This window comes from Macaca mulatta, chromosome 17 (assembly GCF_049350105.2).
Source record: "Macaca mulatta isolate MMU2019108-1 chromosome 17, T2T-MMU8v2.0, whole genome shotgun sequence".
NCBI classification, from domain to species: Eukaryota; Metazoa; Chordata; class Mammalia; order Primates; family Cercopithecidae; genus Macaca; species Macaca mulatta.
This window is the reverse complement of record NC_133422.1, coordinates 57,759,782-57,779,654: the sequence shown is the minus strand read 5'-3', so window position 1 is coordinate 57,779,654 and position 19,873 is coordinate 57,759,782. Positions and strand designations below refer to the sequence as shown.

Here is a 19,873-nt window from a genome sequence, read left to right as displayed (position 1 = left end):
GCTCATCCTTCAGTTGTCAGAGTAACTTCATTCTTGTTGGAAGTGGGGCAAGAACTTGGGACCTGCCAAATGTGGGTATGAAAAAGGCTGAAGCACTCTAGCCCAAGGTCCTCTGCCAGTGTTGGGCGACTGCCCCATACAACAGAAAGCAGCGGTGTGGCTGTCAGCCCAGGAACCACACGCTGGAGTTGGGCAACAGGACTGAAAAAGCTGTTAACACACCCCTGTCCACTGAGCTGCAAAAGGTGGGAATAATACTCTCTTTGGGGATCCTGAGTTGCTGGTGTCTCCGAGTTTCTTGGGAGCCACTGCATTCCCCTCATTCAGATGCAGGTGCCCAAGGTGGAAGCAGGTTGCTGCATGCCTGGCTGAGCGGCAGGCTGAACGTGGATACCACGGTGAGCACTGGATCCAGCCTGGAGCACAAGTCAAAGGCAGCCCACTGAACCAATTGGGTGGGTGCCTCCTGTGGCAATTCAAGGGCAATCCTGGGTAGGGGCATCACCAACATCAGAAGTCACCAGCTGGCAAAGCACCACTGGGGTCCTGTGTCACTAGTCTACTTTTTTAGTTTAAGATATTGTTGGAAGAAGACATAGGTCTTTGCTGATACTAATTTAAAAAACACCTTTTGAATATTAAACCTCCTTCTTACTTGTGCCTTCCCCCACAATTTGCTCTATAATTTCAGACAAATGTCCTAGCATCATCAATGCATTTTTCATTAACTCAACCTGCTCCTCAGTTCCTTCACCATCTGGCATATTTTTTAAGGTGACCTATTACTGTATAAATTCTATTTAAGCAACACTTGAGCAGGACACAATGCTTTTCTAAGTAAGCATTCATTGACAAAGTGTATTTTCTAACACAAATAATTCTCTAAAGGTCACCATATATTGAACTAGAATTCTTAGTATTTGATGTACTTAACCTAAATTTTATATTAACTTAAACATTTGTGTCAAACACATAAAAAATATTGCAGGCATGAAAAAAGTACATTTCATAAATAATTAATTGAATCAATAAGGATAAATTTGAAAAATGTTAGGGAAATGAATCGAAGGTCAAAATCAAATATTCTTCTGAATATATGCAAATAGTTTTAGTGCCAAGACTGAAAATGATTTTTTATGATTACAGAAGCTGTAGATATGTCCCGATATTTGCAAAAAATATGCTATAATAGTGGGCCAAGAGAGGTAGTCTAGAAACGGATTGATTTGGAGAACATATAAAATAATCAGCTTAATATGCATTATTATTTTCTTACCACAGCCAGTTCTGTGAATCAAGAATGAGAAACAGATGTTAGTGAATCAGCAGTGAGAAACAGCTGCTAGGAATACTGTATTCTGAAGTCATGTAGTGATTTTATGGTTCAAGTAAAACACTAACAAAAATATTAAGATAAGTACCACACACTTGTTACGAAAGGAAAGAACACTGAAAAGAAGTTAACTATGATTCAGTTTTAAATCTTAGATATATTAGTGTATCTTGACATCACAAATGTATTTAATAAATATAATTCTAATTTGATGTCAATTTGAATTAACTGATTACATAATTATTATTATTAACTTTTAAAGAGCTTTTTTTATGCCAGACACTATTCTAAACTATTTCGTTTACTCCTTACAACTCACTGAGAAAGTTATTTTTTTTTCATTTTACAAAGGAGGAATGTGAGGTTATAAATGAATTTCCAAAGATCACACTATTCCTGACTTAATACCAGTTATATCTTAGTCCAAAATAAAATAAAAGCTGTAATTTAATTGTTTAAAAATTTGTGTAAGAAATATTATGTTATTTGTCATCTATCTGTCTCTTTCTATCAACTGTATTTCTTATAACATCCAAATTGCCAGATATCATGACACTGCAAGTCATTCAATCCATTCTCAAAATTAAAGAGATTTAATAGTGCTGAGTACTATTTTGACGGTAAATGAAATGTTTAATGACTGATATTCAAGTATAAAGGCATCAATCATCTGACAGGCACCATATTTAGGAGAAAAATTATGCATTTAAAAATAAATTGATAATGAAAGAAGGAATTCCTAATTTGGACTCAATATAAGATCAAAAGTACAAAGACTGGCACTGGTTCTGCTTATAACCATCTCAATGGCTCCTTGTATAAAGATACCTGATATTTTAGGTCTCACTCATCTCTATATTTATTCACAAAGTATTTTAAAAGGACTTATGATGTGCCAAAAACAAAAGCAGACCTCGGAATAAAGTGATATAACAGACGTCAAACATATAGATGGCTTTTCCAGGCATTGGACTGCATGAAATAACTTAGTAACTGTGTGCAGAAATAATAGAGAAGTAGTCGGAAGTCTGAGTTCTTAGACATACAAGAGATTTCAGACCCATAAAATGAGAAAGAACAAGCAAAGGGGAGTGAGAAACAGCTGCCAGTGTGATAGAATTTAAACCAAACTAAGATATCCCGAGAGAGCGGGCCCGCTTGGCGTGGCGTCCCTCCAGCGCTGGAGCTCTTGCCGGCGTCTCCCGGCTAGTGCGGCTGAAGTGCCGGCGGCTAAGGGCCCGCAAGCAGCCGCCACTCCTCCGGCGCTGGCTGTGGCGCTGGGGTCGTTGTTTCGTGACAACCACTCAGGTAGCCGCTTCTGAGACAGCAGATGCGGCCGCTTTACCCTAAGCGGGCACCGCGGCTCTCTGCACTGTCTCTGCCATGGCCCGACTCTTCTCTTCCGGACTCGACGCCAAGCGGTGACCCTGAGCCAACAGCAGGAGCGCCCGGAAATGGCGGCCTGTACTGCCTCGCACTGGCCCGTCAAAGGGATCCTGAAGAACAAGACCTCTACAGCTTCCCCTATGGTGGCGTCGGCTGAACAGCCCAGCGGGAGTGTAGACGAGGAGTGGAGCAAAAAATTCCAGAAGTGGAAAGAAATGAACATCCTGGCGACATATCATCCAGCAGACAAAGACGATGGTTTAATGAAAATAGATGAACCAAGCACTCCTTACTGTCGTTAAGATGGGGATGGTGAAGATGCATGTAGTGATACAGAAACCACTGAAGCCATGGCAGCAGATACCTTAGCTAACAAATTAGCTGCTGCTGAAGGCTTGGATCCAAAGTATAGGGTTCAAGAACAAGAAAACAGTGGACAGGAGGCTAGTGACCTCTCACCTGAGGAAGGAGAAAAAAGGCGACAATTTGAAATGAAAAGGAAGCTTCACTACAACGAATGACTTAATATCAAATTAGCTAGAGAATTAATGTCAAAAGATCTATATGATGATGGCAAAGATGAAGAAATGTTAAAGACTGCAGATGGAGAAAGCATGAAGACAGAAGAATCAAATCAAGGCTCTACTACAGGTGACCAACGGCAAAACAAATTCACGAAGTTCATAGAAGAGCTTTGTTCAACACTGCAACTGTTTGCTAGATATAAATCCTGTTACTATAATACATTTCTTCTTGTTCTCCACAATTTATGATTTAAATACCAAAATCATACCAGTTATTATATATTGCCAAGAATTAAATGATATCCTTAGAAACTGATTAGACTGAAAATGCCTAATTGATCTTATGCTTAGTACTTTACCACAAATGCAGTGTAATATCATCAGTCCAAAACTGCATTACTTTTGTAAAAACACTGGTTAAGTTGCATAAGATATTATATAGCATTTTATGCTTTAGAGGATGAAAAGTATCCTTGGAGAGGGAAAATAAGTTATTTTCAGCACTCTAAATGGGGCAATACCTCTTATAAATTTCGTTGGTTTGCTTTTTTAAAAAATCAAAACACAATTGAACAACAGGATGTATAGGCTAATAAATATTCAGGCCGAATAGTGTTTTAACACTGTTCTTCAAGTTGATTTGTCTGTTTAATTGAAGAGGATTACAAGAGTTACTCTTGCCTTTTCTGTCCTACTACCTTTAAAGTTCCTGTTGAGTTTCTTTGCATTTACAAGAAAAGGACTGAACTTTTTCTCATCAAAACTAGCTTTTTTTCCCACAAATAAATTATCAGGTTAAACTTGCAAAAAAAAAAAAAAAAAAGTAGAAGAAGAAGAAGAAGCCAAGGTAGAATGTAGTTGTGGTCTGAGGAAATTAATGTTCTAAAAGTTGTAGAATGATAACAGGGTGTGAAAAGATACTCTTAAGTCAACTTAAACATGAACTGATGATTGACCACTGGATTCAGGTGAGCAGAGATGACAACAGCATGTGATATTTCTTCAGAGTAGAGGAAGCAAAGTCTGATTGAAGTTTGTTGGAGAGAGGATGGGAAGAGAAAGAGCTCAGACAGTAAGTACAGTTACACTTTCAATGAGTTTCATTGAATAGAACAGTCAAGTCAGGCATTAAAGGAAGAGGCAGAGTGAAGGGACTTTTATTTACTTTTTGTTGCTCTGTTTCTAAGCCAGTAGAAACTGCAATATGTTTCTACGCAAATGAAAATATCCAAATAATAAGGAAAACATTGATCATACAGGAACATGATAGAGAAGTTGCCAGAGTCATTCACTTTGCAAACAAGAGGTAATAGGATCCATTGCACAAGTATAGAGCTGAGACTTACATAGGAGCATATAGCTCATTTGTTGTGGGAAGAGGATAGGAGTATAGGAGGGTTGATAGACTTGATGATGGGTTCATGCAGGCATTTCCTTCATACACTTTCTACTTTCTCAGTGAAATAATAGCCATGATTTTGTATCTGGAAAAAGATGCTGTATTTCCATAGAGAGGAGAGTAATTGGAACAGTTTTGCAGAATAATGGGAGAGTAAATTGAATAAGGAGATGGAGTGGTATCACCCTACAGCCTTAAGGAATCCCTTGAGTTCAATGGTCAGGATATTAAAATGAGATCATTCAGCATTGTTGTGAGGTTTTCTCCTTTAAGTTCACTTATTCGATGATGACTTAGAACAGGTGACCAGTGAAAACAGTAAACATTTTTTCAGGAAAATAAAGCGGGAGTGTTGATAATGGTATTGAGGCTTTATGAACAAAAGAAAGAGATTATAATGAGTGGTCATAAGATGTAAGTTAGATAGGTAGGAAAGACATGGTGAACAGTGAAAATACAGTAGTATCAATGGATTGATTGGAAGATGGGATGAACCTAGTAAAAATGAGGAAGAGGGGTTAGCTGTTACTGGTAATTTTCAAAGTTTAGGTGGCTGAACTAACAGGAGCCAGAAGTCCATTGAAGGAGAATTTCTAAAGGAACTGCATGTGTAAATGGATATGGTAAGCATAGTGTATATGGATAGGAAATTTACTGAAAAGTTGCAGGGATAGTTTGGAAGAAAAAGATAGTAAGCTGAATTACTGAATTTTCAGAGAATGAGGGAGACTAAATTACAGATCTGGAGAGCTATAAATAGCTGTGGCAAAAAGGGGCAATGTGTGTCATAAACTGTTGTCACGAGCTTCAAAATAGATGAGAGTTTGGAGAAAGGATAAGGAACATTGGTTTGTTTGTTGTGAATAACACTACAGATCATTATGGGATGAGTATAAGACTTTTGAATGGATATGAAGAATCAGGTAGGCCAAAATCATACGAGCATAAATTGTGTTTCTTGATTGTAAATACAATTGTCTATCTGTTGGATCACATTGCTCCCCTCCCATTCAACAAGACTTGGATATTTAAGAAACCATTATCCTACTACAGTGGGAAATCAATACCTTGTCCCATACTCCAGATAGAATTTCCTCACTCCAACAGAGTAGCACTTCCATTACGATGCTATAAAACAGAGGGCACAAACTCAAATATGTACAGGAAATTTAAATAATTAAAGTTGTTAGAGGAAAGAAAAATCAACTACCAAAAATATAATACAACACTACTTTTACATAACTATGTAGTAAATAACAATATAAGGATTATTAATCCTAGCAATTATATTTTAAATTAAAAAATAAAAGTAATGCAATTACAAAAAATCAAAACAGCTATGCATGACCTTTCTCTTAACTTTTAATTCAGTTTTGATATAATAGAGCTTTTTTTCTTAACATCAAAATGAGAATGTTAGATCTTTATTTTTCGATGTTGTAATGTGAACTATAGCATGTCAGAAACTTTATTATAGAGATCACATGAAGATTATTTTAAAATTATCTCTGTTACAATTTTAAATTGTAGTTATAAGTTGTTAGTGAATTGAAAATATGTTGAGTAAATTAAGTTTTTATTTTTAAAGGTTAGTATCTGTAATTGTCAATTATATTACTGATATAAGAATTTTGTTGGGAATGTAAAGATTAAATTATTATGACACCATGAAGGATAATTCTATCTCAGAAGTTATTAAAAATAAATCTTCTCAAAGATCAGAAGATTGCAAGATTTGTGAGGTCAGGAAGTGTGTCTGTATTGTTCACTGTTATATTCTTGGAACATGGAATAAGGCCTGGAACATAGCAGCCATTCAATAAATATTTTTGAGTGAGTTAACAAATTTATCTCATACCTGTCAAAGAATTTTTTTTCTATTAATGCTGCCTAAATGGACATTGCTATATAAATTTGAATAATTTTATGTCTCACTGAATGAACAAGTCACGTTAGCAATGACATAAAAAGTAAATTATTTTGATTTTAGAAATTAATTTTGTAAAATCAATGTTCCCTTTTTTTGCTTCTTCATTTCCAGAAAAGTAAAACACTATGCATTTACCTTTGAAAAAAAGATGTGCTTTAAAGTAGTGAATTGAATCCCATTATTTAAGGATGCAAATGCATTATTCTGTAGAATTTACACTTGAAAATATCAATTAGTAATAGGGGAAGTACTTATTTTGAAGGGCAGAAATCTGATCATAGGCTCATAAGCTATATAGTGTTCATCTTTACCATGCTACAATACACAAGCCCAAAGAGATAACAATGTATCTTAGAAATCCTGCAGAGAAACACACCCCTGTCACCCATGCTTCAAACACAAGCCTATGATAAGTTTTGAGTATAGAAAAATATTACCCCCTTTATCTCATTCCTGTCCCCAGCTATTCTGGCTAAGAAGAATTAGTGGAAGAACATTAGGCTTAGTAATCATTTTAATGCATGCCTCAGCCTATTTGTAGCTATGTCTCATAGACAATACTGTTTCTTTAACCTTTCTTCTGATTGTTCTATTTGTGAATGGTTTTATTGTTTATAATGAGGTTTTGTGTTGTAGTTTTGTGCTCTTTGAGGTTTTTTCTTTGCTTTTTTTTTTTTTTTTTTGTCTTATCTAGTTGCAATTACCTCTGTTTCTTCATGGTATGTTTCTGTGTGGTTGTGTATGTGTGCATGCACCTGTGTGTGTGTGTGTTTACAGAGTACTCTGTAGACAAATTTGGAGCTCTAGATCTCATGAGGCTTCTGCTGGAACAGTGAGACTATCCAGAGTTGACCTCGTCTAACTCAGTGTGGGAAATGTACATGACATAAATTAAAACTCGTTATGTAAATAGGAAGAGATCCAAGTTAACATAGTTTCTATAAGTCCCACAAGGTGTTACAGGTCATCTGAGAAGATTATAAGGCTATTTCATTTATATGAGTCAGTATGCTCTGTATTACATTCTTCAAAGTAAGACTGTTTACTTTAGCTCCTAGGAAGCAGTCACATTACCATCAGTGATAATTACCATCATTAAAACAATACCTTAATAGAACACTAATTTGGGGGCTCTTGCAGTTCTTTTATAGGAAGCATTACATACTGAGTGGATGTTACATTTACTTTCACACAAGTTCCTAATAATAGTGAAACACAAGAGAGCCTCCCATTGGGAAATGCCTCACCTCACCAAACACTACAGAATTTCACAGGAAGTGATTTTAATTCAGATATAAAAGTATATTCATAAAAATTCCAACTTGTTTAACTACTTATATTTTTATAAAGAGTGAACAAATACATAATCATATCATCAACTATTTGATTTTTAATTATAATTATATATTTTGGTGAGGAAACTGTGTGTTAAATATATCTAACTATTGGCTGATTGGTTTTAAAATATTGATGGAGCTGTGTGGAAACAATGGAGATAAAAATGTATTAAGTTTTAAAGTTTGGATTATCTTGAATATGTCTAGTATTTACAAAAATCAATCCTTAGATCAGTGATTCTCTCCTTAGGCTGCATTCTGGTATTACCTTGAAGTCTTAAAAACCCGAGTGTGCTGGATGCAACCCAGTCCAATTAAACCAATATCCCTACAGATGGGACCCAGGGACCTGTATTGTATAAAGCCTCCGGTGATTGTTCTGTGCAGACAATGATGAGAACCACTGAGGATAATCTGAATACGTGATTAGGCTTCAAGCTAACCTGGAAAACTTCTCAACAAAAGAATGATGTGAGTCAAATCAAAACACAATTTTTTATGAAGTTATCAATAACAATGTTTTCCCTCAAGAAAATGTTCTCTATGGAGTTATTATCCCAAATAACCACTGATTTTGAAGAATTATAACCAATATTTATATATGTGTGTATATATATGTGTATGTATATATATGTATATCTGCATATATATCTTAAAAACTATTCTGGTATACTAATTTTTTGAGAAAACATAAATATATACTGAAAAAAGATAATGATGTTTGGTCTCTATTCACAAATGAGCCCTGAAACATGAACTAATTTCTTTGCTAGATTATGTCGATTAAAGGACTTTAAGATAAGCTCCATTATTCATCAATATTCAGTTTTTTCAATAAATTCTTTGAAAGAATAATATCTAAGAACCATGGAAGTTCATTTAAAAATGCCCCCACCCAAATATAAATCTTAAAACAATTCCAATTAAATGCATTGGATTTTACTTAAGCTTTTAAAACATATAGGCCCCTCAGCAGATACATACTCAGCAGATATGCCGCTTTTTGTTAAAATTTCCCAACCTCTTTTGGAGAGTAAACATATCATGCATGTTTTATGCAAATGGTAGAAACAATTTTCCATATGTGAATACTTTTAGCAATTAAAATAACTACTTTTGTGAGTATACTAGTGTTTTTGAACATTTTAAAATGACTTTATGCTGATTTTTCCTGTGATTAGTTTTTAAACAAGCCATTTTTCTGACCTAGAGGACTATCTCTATACATTTTGTTTGTCCAAAAGATCAATAAAACCAATATCACTATAATTTTCCTGTATAAATTGCAAGGCGACAAGGGTTTCATTATTGTTCTATATCTGAAATTTAACATGTAATTTATGTTATTACATATCTATTTGCATATAAAATTAGATAATCTGCTATGATCAGTGACATAAATGAATAAAATTAACCTCTGTAGGCTGAATGTCTTTTCAGCTCTCTAATCAAATTATGATTTAGAGTTATAGGATTAAATAAAATTATAAAATAATTAGTTATATATCTTATCTATTGATTACAACAGAAGCTTGTTTGTTTTATCAACAATAAAATACATGTCATTCTAAATAAGAATTTTGATACCTTGTAGCTCTTTGAAGTAATTATCTTTTTTTTAAATTTTTTAATTTTTTTATTATATTTTAAGTTCTAGGGTACATGTGCATAAAGTGCAGGTTTGTTACATATGTATGCTTGTGCCATGTTGGTGTGTTGCACCCATCAACTTGTCAGCACCCATCAACTCGTCATATACATCAGGTATAACTCCCAATGCAATCCCTACCCCCTCCGCCCTCCCCGTGATAGGCCCCTGTGTGTGATGTTCCCCTTCCTGAGTCCAAGTGATCTCATTGCTCAGTTCCCACCTATGAGTGAGAACATGCGGTGTTTGGTTTTCTGTTCTTGTGATAGTTTGCTGAGAATGATGGTTTCCAGCTGCATCCATGTCCCTACAAAGGACACAAACTCATCCTTTTTTATGGCTGCGTAGTATTCCATGGTGTATATGTGCCACATTTTCTTAATCCAGTCTGTCACTGATGGACATTTGGGTTGGCTCCAAGTCTTTGCTATTGTGAATAGTGCCGCAAGAAACATACGTGTGCATGTGTCTTTAGAGCAGCATGATTTAGAATCGTTTGGGTATATACCCAGTAATGGGATGGCTGGGTCATATGGTATTTCTAGTTCTAGATCCTTGAGGAATCGCCATACTGTTTTCCATAATGGTTGAACTAGTTTACAATCCCACCAACAGTGTAAAAGTGTTCCTATTTCTCCACATCCTCTCCAGCACCTGTTGTTTCCTGACTTTTTAATGATCGCCATTCTAACTGGTATGAGATGGTATCTCATTGTGGTTTTGATTTGCATTTCTCTGATGGCCAGTGATGATGAGCATTTTTTCATGTGTCTGTTGGTTGTATGAATGTCCTCTTTTGAGAAATGTCTGCTCATATCCTTTGCCCACTTTTTGATGGGGTTGTTTGTTTTTTTCTTGTAAATTTGTTTGAGTTCTTTGTAGGTTCTGGATATTAGCCCTTTGTCAGATGAGTAGATTGCAAAAATTTTCTCCCATTCTGTAGGTTGCCTGTTCACTCTGATGGTAGTTTCTTTTGCTGTGCAGAAGCTCTTTAGTTTAATTAGATCCCATTTGTCAATTTTGGCTTTTATTGCCATTGCTTTTGGTGTTTTAGACATGAAGTCCTTGCCCACGGCTAGGGCAATCGGGCAAGAAAAAGAAATAAAGGGTATTCAGCTAGGAAAAGAAGAAGTCACGTTGTCCCTGTTTGCAGATGACATGATTGTATATTTAGAAAACCCCATTGTCTCAGCCCAAAATCTCCTTAAGCTGATAAGAAACTTCAGCAAAGTCTCAGGATACAAAATTAATGTCCAAAAATCACAAGCATTCTTATACACCAGTAACAGACAAACACAGAGCCAAATCGGGAATGAACTTCCATTCACAATTGCTTCAAAGAGAATAAAATACCTACGAATCCAACTTACTAGGGATGTAAAGGACCTCTTCAAGGAGAACTACAAACCACTGCTCAGTAAAATAAAAGAGGACATAAACAAATGGAAGAACATACCATGCTCATGGATAGGAAGAATCAATATCGTGAAAATGGACATACTGCTCAAGGTAATTTATAGATTCAATGCCATCCCCATCAAGCTACCAATGAGCTTCTTCACAGAATTGAAGAAAACTGCTTTAAAGTTCATATGGAACCAAAAAAGAGCCTGCGTCTCCAAGACAATCCTAAGTCAAAAGAACAAAGCTGGAGGCATCACGCTACCTGACTTCAAACTATACTATAAGGCTACAGTAACCAAAACAGCATGGTACTGGTACCAAAGCAGAGATATAGACCAATGGAACAGAACAGAGTCCGCAGAAATAATACCACACATCTACAGCCATCTGATCTTTGATTAACCTGAGAAAAACAAGAAATGGGGAAAGGATTCCCTATTTAATAAATGGTGCTGGGAAAATTGGCGAGCCATAAGTAGAAAGCTGAAACTGGATCCTTTCCTTACTCCTTATACGAGAATTAATTCGAGATGGATTAGAGACTTAAATGTTAGACCTAAAACCATAGAAACCCTAGAAGAAAACCTAGGTAATAGCATTCAGGACATAGGCATGAAGTAATTATCTTATGAACTGAATATAAATGATCACTTGGGCTATCACAAGTAAAATATGTCAATTTTTTAAAAAGTAAAGTCCTTTTAATGTTTAGTTATCCTGCTTTTGAACACTATATAAAGAAAGTTTTGAAAATTTTTATAAATCCGCTTTACAGCACAAATTTTTAAAACTTAAATACTGTATATAGGTAATGGTCCTATTCACCGCTTTATTAAAATTCAAACATCCTATTTAACTACTTAGATTTATAATATGTTAACTGTAATGTAATTTTATAATTAATGGTAATATAATAAGTCTTCCATCATACATATTATTAGGCACCCCTAAATACACTTAATATATTACCAAATAAACAAGAGTTTTTTCTTTCTTACAACCCAGTTCTAAAGGATGGATGTTTGTTAGTTGCTGCAGCAGTAAACAAATCTTGGTCATGACCCTCCTGAAACAGTCCAACATGCTGTGTGGCAAGCTTGCCACAGGTGAAGATGTGAGGTACAAAATTACATGATAGCTTAAAGATTAGAAAGTTAAGTTCAAAGAAGTTGACAAAGGCAGCATATGCAACTCCTTGCTACCTGCATGGCTGCTTAAGAGTGGCCTTGGGCCTGTAATATTTCTTATTGGGAGATAGAAAACCCTCCCAGCCCAGGCTGGGCTTGTCATATTTCCAGCAAGAAAATACTTTTCCCTTTTTAGACTTGATATATGCTCCTTAAATATTCTGCTTATGCACAAGCCTCAGTGATCCTCTGGCACGCCCCCAGCTTTCTGTATTTCAGACCCCATGGGGGAGAGGTCATGGTCCCTTTACTGCAGTACAAAGTGAGGTGCTTGCAGCCACCCTGCCCACATCGTCTACGGAGTGGGTCCTCTGGCCATGGGGAAACAAAGTCTTGCACTCTTTTTCTTCTTTTGCTGTAAATAAACAGCTGTACCATACCACTTGAGCCTAGTGTACATGTTTTCGGTTCTCATTGACCCCAAATCATGTAGGTCTCTTCCCTGGGTGGCATTCATCTGCTTGTTAATCTTGGCTACACTCATTTTATATTCTGTCCTGCAGCACAGTTTGACCAATCAGTGAACAGTGAAACACAGCTATTTCTAAAACGTATTTTGGTAAACCCTCTTGGAAGGAACAAAACTAGTGTTTGTTGCACTTCTATATTACCATGTGAAACTGAGAGTGTTAAGGCACAACTGCTGCAGATAGTTGCTAAGTGATGTCAGGGAAACTTGTGTACCTCTTAAAAATGTGAACAACTCAAAGTTGTGCTGTATTCAAAGTTTAAAATAAAGCGTACACCTTCAAGTATTTTGACACAAACTTTTAAACAACAGTTTGTCCAAATAGGCTATACATCAGAAAAATCTAGAAGCTCAGAACATATCATGCAAATAGAATTGTAAACATGTAGTCTATGTAAAAGCAAATACAATCTCCTGATTAAAAAATTACTACATAACATTGGGCATTTTAATGGAGCCTAATTATTGGATTCACTCTACAAATCTGTACTGAGAAACTATTATGTACAGGAACTGAAGTCGTCATTTGGGGTACACTAGAGTAATTAGAAAAGAAAAATAGAAAAAAAGATAGAAGAAAGATCAAACAAAATATCTGAAGTTCTCCATCTTTGTGCATTTCATATTCTGGATAGGACAGACAGATTATAACCAAAAAAGTACAGTCAACTGGAAAATGTCATAGAGGCTAAACTATGGTGAATGTTGGTGATAGAATAAACAAATAGATCAACAAAATAGAAAATAAATAGAAAGACTAGAATAGAAAGCCCAGGAATAAACCCAAATAAATACACTTTATCATAAATCAACTTACCTTGGGCAAAGGAGTAAAGGCCATAGAATGGAGGAAATACAGTATTTCCAACAAATGGTGCTGGAGCTTCTAGGTATCCATATGCAAAATAATGAAATTTAGACACAGACCTTACATCCTTCACAAAATTTAACCCTAAATGTATCTTAGATCTAAATGTAAAACACAAAAGTATAAAACTACCACAAAATAACACAGGAGGAAGCCTAAATGATCTTGGGTATGGTGATGACGTTTTAGATACAATACCAAGCACATGATCCAAGACAGAGAAAAATTGGTAAGATGAATTTAAAAACTTCTGTTCTACAAAAGACAGTACTAAGATTATTAGAAGACAAATCACAGGGTAGGGGAAAATATTTGCAAAAAACTCATCAGATAAAGGACTGTTGCTCAAAATATATATTGAACTCTTTAAATTCAACAATAACAAATCAAATAACCTGATTGAAAATGCAAATTAAAATAAGAATGAGATACCATTGCATGTCTTTTAGAATGATCAAAGTCTGAAATAATGGCAACACTAAATGCTGGCAAGTATGTGGAGTAATAAGCCTTCTCATTCAGTGCTTGTGAGAATTAAACATGGTACAGTCACTTTGGAAGACCATTGGAGCTTTCTTACAAAATAAACAAAGTCCAACAATTGCCCACTGCACACCTGTATGCTTACCAAAGGAGTTGAAAACTTATGTCCACACAAAAACTTGCACCACAGATTTTTATAGCAGCCTTGTTTATCATTTCCAAAACTTGAAAGCAACCAAAATGTTCTTTAATAAGTGAAAGAGTAAATAAACTGTGACACATCCACACAATGAAATATTAATCAGCACTAAGAATAAATGAATTAACAAGCCATAAACAGACATAGCCTTAAGTGAATATGACTAAGTGAAATAAGCCAATCTGAAAAGGATACATACTGTATGATTGTGTCAGTTTGATATTTCCACATTCATCCAAACCCATAGAGTGTAAATCCTAATGTTAACTATGAACTTTAAGTTGTTATGAGGGGCTGATGTAGGTTCACCAATTGTAGCAAAGGTATAATTGTGATAGGGGATGTAGATAATAGGGGAGAAAATGCATGGGTGTGGGCAGTGGGCATATAGTACACTAGTCACATCTTATCTACAGGTAGAAGTTCTAAGACTTCCAGAGGATGCCTGAAACCACTACAGATAGTAGCAAACTTTGTATTTTTAGTTGACTCCTGAACAGTATAGGGGTTTGGGGTGCCAGTCCCCCATGCAATAAAATATCTGCATATAACTTTTGTCTCTTCAAAAACTTAACTACTAATAGCCTACTGTTGACCAGAGCCTTATAATAACATGAAACAGTCAATTGACACATATTTGTCTGTTATATTTATTATATACTGTATTCTTACAATAAAGTAAGCTAGAAAAAAGAAAATATTATTCAAAGTCTTAAGAAAGAGAAAATATGTTTTACTATTTATTAAGTGGAAGTGGATCATCATAAAGGTCTTTATCATCATTGCCTTCACATTGAGTAGGCTGAGGAGGAGGAGGAAAAGGAGGGGCTGATCTTGCTGCCTCTGGGGTGACAGTGGTGAAAGAAAATCTGTATGAAAGTGGACTCGCTTAGTTCAAATCTGTATTGCTCAAGGGCCAACTGAGTATTATGTGTTTTTCCTATACATATATACCTCTCTACAATAAAGACACTTTATTGTATCAATTAGGTATATTAAGAAATTAACAATACTACTGTATTAGTCAGTTTTCATGCTACTGATAAAGACATACCTGGGGTCGGGCATGGTGGCTCACGCCTGTAGTCTCAGCACTTTGGGAGGCCAAGGCGGGCGGATCACCTGAGCTCGGGAGTTCTCAACCAGCCTGAGCAAAATGGAGAAACCCCGTCTCTAGTGAAAATACAAAATTAGCCAAGGTGGTGGAACTTGCCTGTAATCCCAGCCGCTTCGGAGGCTAAGGCGGGAGAATCACTTGAACCCGGGCTGCAGAGGTTGCAGTGAGCCAAGATTGTGCCATTGCACTCCAGCCTGGGCAACAAGAGCAAAACTCCATTTCAAAAAAAAAAAAAATAGACATACCTGGGACTGGGAAAATTTTACAAAAGAAAGAGGTGCATAGGACTTACAGTTCCATTCTACATAACTGAGGAGGCCTCACAACCATGGTGGAAGGCAAGGAGGAGCAAGTCACATCTTTGGTGGATGGCAGCAGGCAAAGAGAGCTTGTGCAGCTCAATTCCCATTTTTAAAACCAGCAGACCTCATGAGACTTATTCACTATCATGAGAACAGCACGAGAAAGACTCACCCCTATGATTCAGTTACCTCCTGCTGGGTCCCTTCCCCAACACATGGGAATTCAAGATAATATTTGGGTGGGGACACAGCCAAACCACATCAACTGCTAATAAAATATGACAGATAAAAATATCCCAGCATCACTGCCTTTGTACTTTGGGGCTATTATTAAGTAAAATAAGATAAAGGTTACATAAACATAAGCACTACAATTCCATGGCAATGAGTCTGATAACCAAGAGACCTACTGAGTGACTAATGGGTGGGATGATTCATGGCCCTGGTCCCTGGGCAGGACAGAGTGGGACAGCATGAGATTTCATCATGCTACTCAATATGATGTGCAATATTAAGCTTATGAATTGTTTATTTCTGGAATTTTACATTTAATAGTTTTGGAACATGAAAGTAACTGAAACTGAAAAGTCAAACCACAGATAATGAGAGACTACTGTAATTCTCTGTACTTTCTGCTCTATTGTGGCATGAGCTTAACTGCTCTAAATAAAATCTTTAAAAGTAAAAAAGAAAAAAAGAGATGGCTTATTTCATCTACATATAAAAATATATATGCATATATGATAAATGTTACATTTTTTTTAAAGTAGAATATGGTTTATGAGTGGTTCCCATGGTAATGTCTCATGGTGCAGTATTGCGGGCATAATGACACATAGAGAAGATGAGATTTGAGCAAATCTTTGAGAGAGGTAAAGGAGATGTCAAGCAAATATTTTAGAGATGTGCCCTGCATGCGTGGGGAGTGTTGAAGGAAGAACACTGTGGCCAGTGTGCCTGGATATTATCTGTTCTTACATGGAAATTATTTTATGATTCTGCATGCTGTGGGTTTCCATGAAAACGTCATTTCTCTTCTTTAATCATAAGCTTCCTATGAAAATATATTTTCTGTGACTCATTTTTTATGCCTGCATATCCTGGTAGTTAGAAGCTGCATTGAACCAAATTCATTCTAGATACAAAGTCAGACAAAAATGATAAAGTTCTCATGAGCATCCAATTTGAATTACTCAGAAGGTATAAAGGGAAAGAAAAAATTAGTGAGAATGCAATATTTATACGATATTTGTAATCAGGTCAACTTTAATGTTATTTTTCTGTGTTTTGGGCCAGCTTTGTATGGGCGGAGGATGATCTAGTCAATATGCTCAGTTGAAAGAGATATATAACCACTAGAAATTTACAATGATAATTTATATAAAACAACATTACTTAGCAGACAAGACTGAAAAGCAGTTAATAAAGTGAAATATATAACAAGAAAATTCTGAGAAGACATATTAAAGTAGTAAACGTGTAAAACATAAAGCAATAAAAAGACATGGTAGGAAGAGTAAGGTAGTGTGAGCTGCATCTAATTGAAGTTCTGGAAATAAAAATATAAATAAATGTGTAAATAAGTCATAATTTCAGAGGTAATGGTAAAATTTATGGCAAGTGTTAACACACAGATTTAAGAAGCCCCAAATTCAAATCATAATGCATAAAATATAAATTTCACTTCAATGCATCTTAGTAAAACTAGAGTTAATAAAAAAGACTTTAACAGCAACCAGAGAAGAGATAAATAATGACTGGAAGTCAAAGAATAAATGAAAATCTGCAGAGTACCAAGAGAAAATAATTAACTTAGAATTCTAACGTACAGTCAATATATCTTTCAAGAATGATAGTGGAATAAAAATACTTTCTACCAACAAATGTTTTCTATGAAAGATATTTTCTAATGAAAGATCTAACAGATGATTTTATGATGAAGAAAAATTACTTCAAACATAAATTTTGAGATACAAAAAGTAATGATAAAGAATATAATTGATAAAGTTGTAGGTCGATACAAGCAAAGACATAATTTTAAAAAAATCATTATTTCATTTAGCATGAAGAAAGAGATGTTAATTTTGACAATTACTTGGTTGACATACATTCTGGCTTCCCAGGATATTTTAAATGTATAATTATGTAAATAAACTGCGTGTCTCACTATAAACATAGATATAACTCATACTTTCAACAATGCGCTGAATTAGATGACAAATCATATGCTAATAGTGGCCCTAACATTGATAGGTGAGTTTCACAGTAAAAATTTGCCACATAATATTAGGGAAATAGAAATGACATATTTAAGTTACAAATTGTTAGAGAAAATAAGGAAAAAAATTGAATCAAAAAGTAAGAAAATAGAAAAACCACATTAAGGGGTGGTGTAAAGGGAAATTATATATAAGATATTTGAGAAATAACAGTAGTTCAGTAAATATAATAATTATTAATTACTTAAAAAGACCTAGAAAAAGACAACGATTATAAAACTGCATTAAACTGCTCAATTTATCTATATTTTTTAAGTAAACATACCTACAAACAAAGGATACATTTTCGGAATAAAAGATGATCTAGCCAAATACATAGTCACTGGAACTAGCTGAGATAGCACATTTATATCTGAGAATATAGACTTTACATAAAATTTTTACTAGAAAATAAGAATTCAAAATACCCTTAAAAGTCTAAATCTTTTAAAATGTATAAATGTAAATATTTCTAATAGCACATCTTCAGAATATATAAATTAAAAATTGATGTTCTGGTTAGGGGATGGGTAGCAGCAGAAACCCAGCGGTATTCATTGTGTACTTGGTGATTCTACTATCAGAAGAGTACATGAATTTCAGTTATCATCATCAAGTTGATTTTAGGGGTTGTACATCTGGCCAGTTGTTCTGTGAGAAAGTGATTTTCTTCAGAGTGATTTCATCTGGCAATAGACTAAGAACAGAGAAGTTGTCAAGTTGTCCTTTATAGAAATCTTTAGGGGATACTCATGAGACTGCTTGTTGAATTTCAAGTTGGGCAGATTTTAGAGCCTCTTGTTGCAGAGAATTCCATTCAGAGTGGGATGATTTGTGAGTTATAACATAAATTAGGCTAAGAAAAATTTTAAAATAGGAATATATTGCCTCCAGAACCCTCAGAACCTTAAAAGAAGTCAAGATTGTTTCAACATTCTTAGTGCTCGGAAGATCAATAGTTTTATTTTATTATTACTATTTTTTTTTCTAAAAGTGTCAGAGATGGAACAGTTTTTAGCAAACCAAACAATTTTCAGAAATCTAACTGAAGTGGTGGGACCTTGTTGTAAATGCAGAGTTGTAACCTATTTCCACCCCTATTTTTGTAAACTCCTTTTTGATTACTTTTACGTCCTGCATGTGTGTGTGACAAATAACTCTCCTTGGAGGAGATAACATCAATGTAATATCAGACCTGTGCTCCTGGAGAAAGCTGGATACAACTAAGATCCTTCCTACAAACACTGTAAAAGATGGAAAGGCTATTGTATCACCCCATCAGTAGCCAGGAAAATCTATATCCCTTCAAAGGTGAAGGCACTGCCGCTGAAATAAGCACTAAACAGAACATGTTCACCTAACTAGGCACTGAGCAGAGCATGTTAATCAAATCTAGTACCACAAAGAATTTACTAGTTGCTGATTGGATGGAATCAATGATTTCAGTAATATTATATGTGTGGACTTTAATGGGTAGAGCCACCTTGAGTTCATGGTCATCCACTGCCACTGCAAGATGTCCCTCATTATTTTCAGTTTTAAGAACAGATTAAATTGGGCTATTTAACAGTAAAATAGTAAAAATAATCATTCTTTTCTACATAGGGCTATAAAGTAAATTTCAAACACTGAAGTCCACATTTTAATTTATATTAGGCTTTATCAACTCTTTTAATTGAAATAGTAGAAGATCCATAGGGTTGTATTTGTCAAGTTAATTTTAAGTGCCAAAGACATAATTTTATTTCAATTATTTACTTGAGTCAAAGGGCCACTATAGGATATTTTAAGGGCAATGAATACTATGGCCATGAGAAATTTTGGCAAAGCAACATTTCTCATGGTTAAGTTGATACATATCTGTTAGTTTTCTGTTTTATGCCTGGTAACTTCCTTAAGAAAATAGGAGGTACTTTGTTTAAATTTAGTGAATTTAGTATGATATCCATGCATAATAGCAATTTTGTCACCTATATTAGTTAAGGCCATGAATAGTTGTCAATAGGTATATTTCAGCAGATTTTAAAAT

General features: G+C 35.1%; 1 pseudogene; it reads left to right on the top strand.

The window, feature by feature from the left end:
- Positions 1-2,787: 2,787 nt before the first annotated feature.
- LOC106994295 (protein phosphatase inhibitor 2-like) lies at positions 2,788-3,492 on the top strand (annotated as a pseudogene).
- The last annotated feature ends 16,381 nt before the right edge of the window (positions 3,493-19,873 follow it).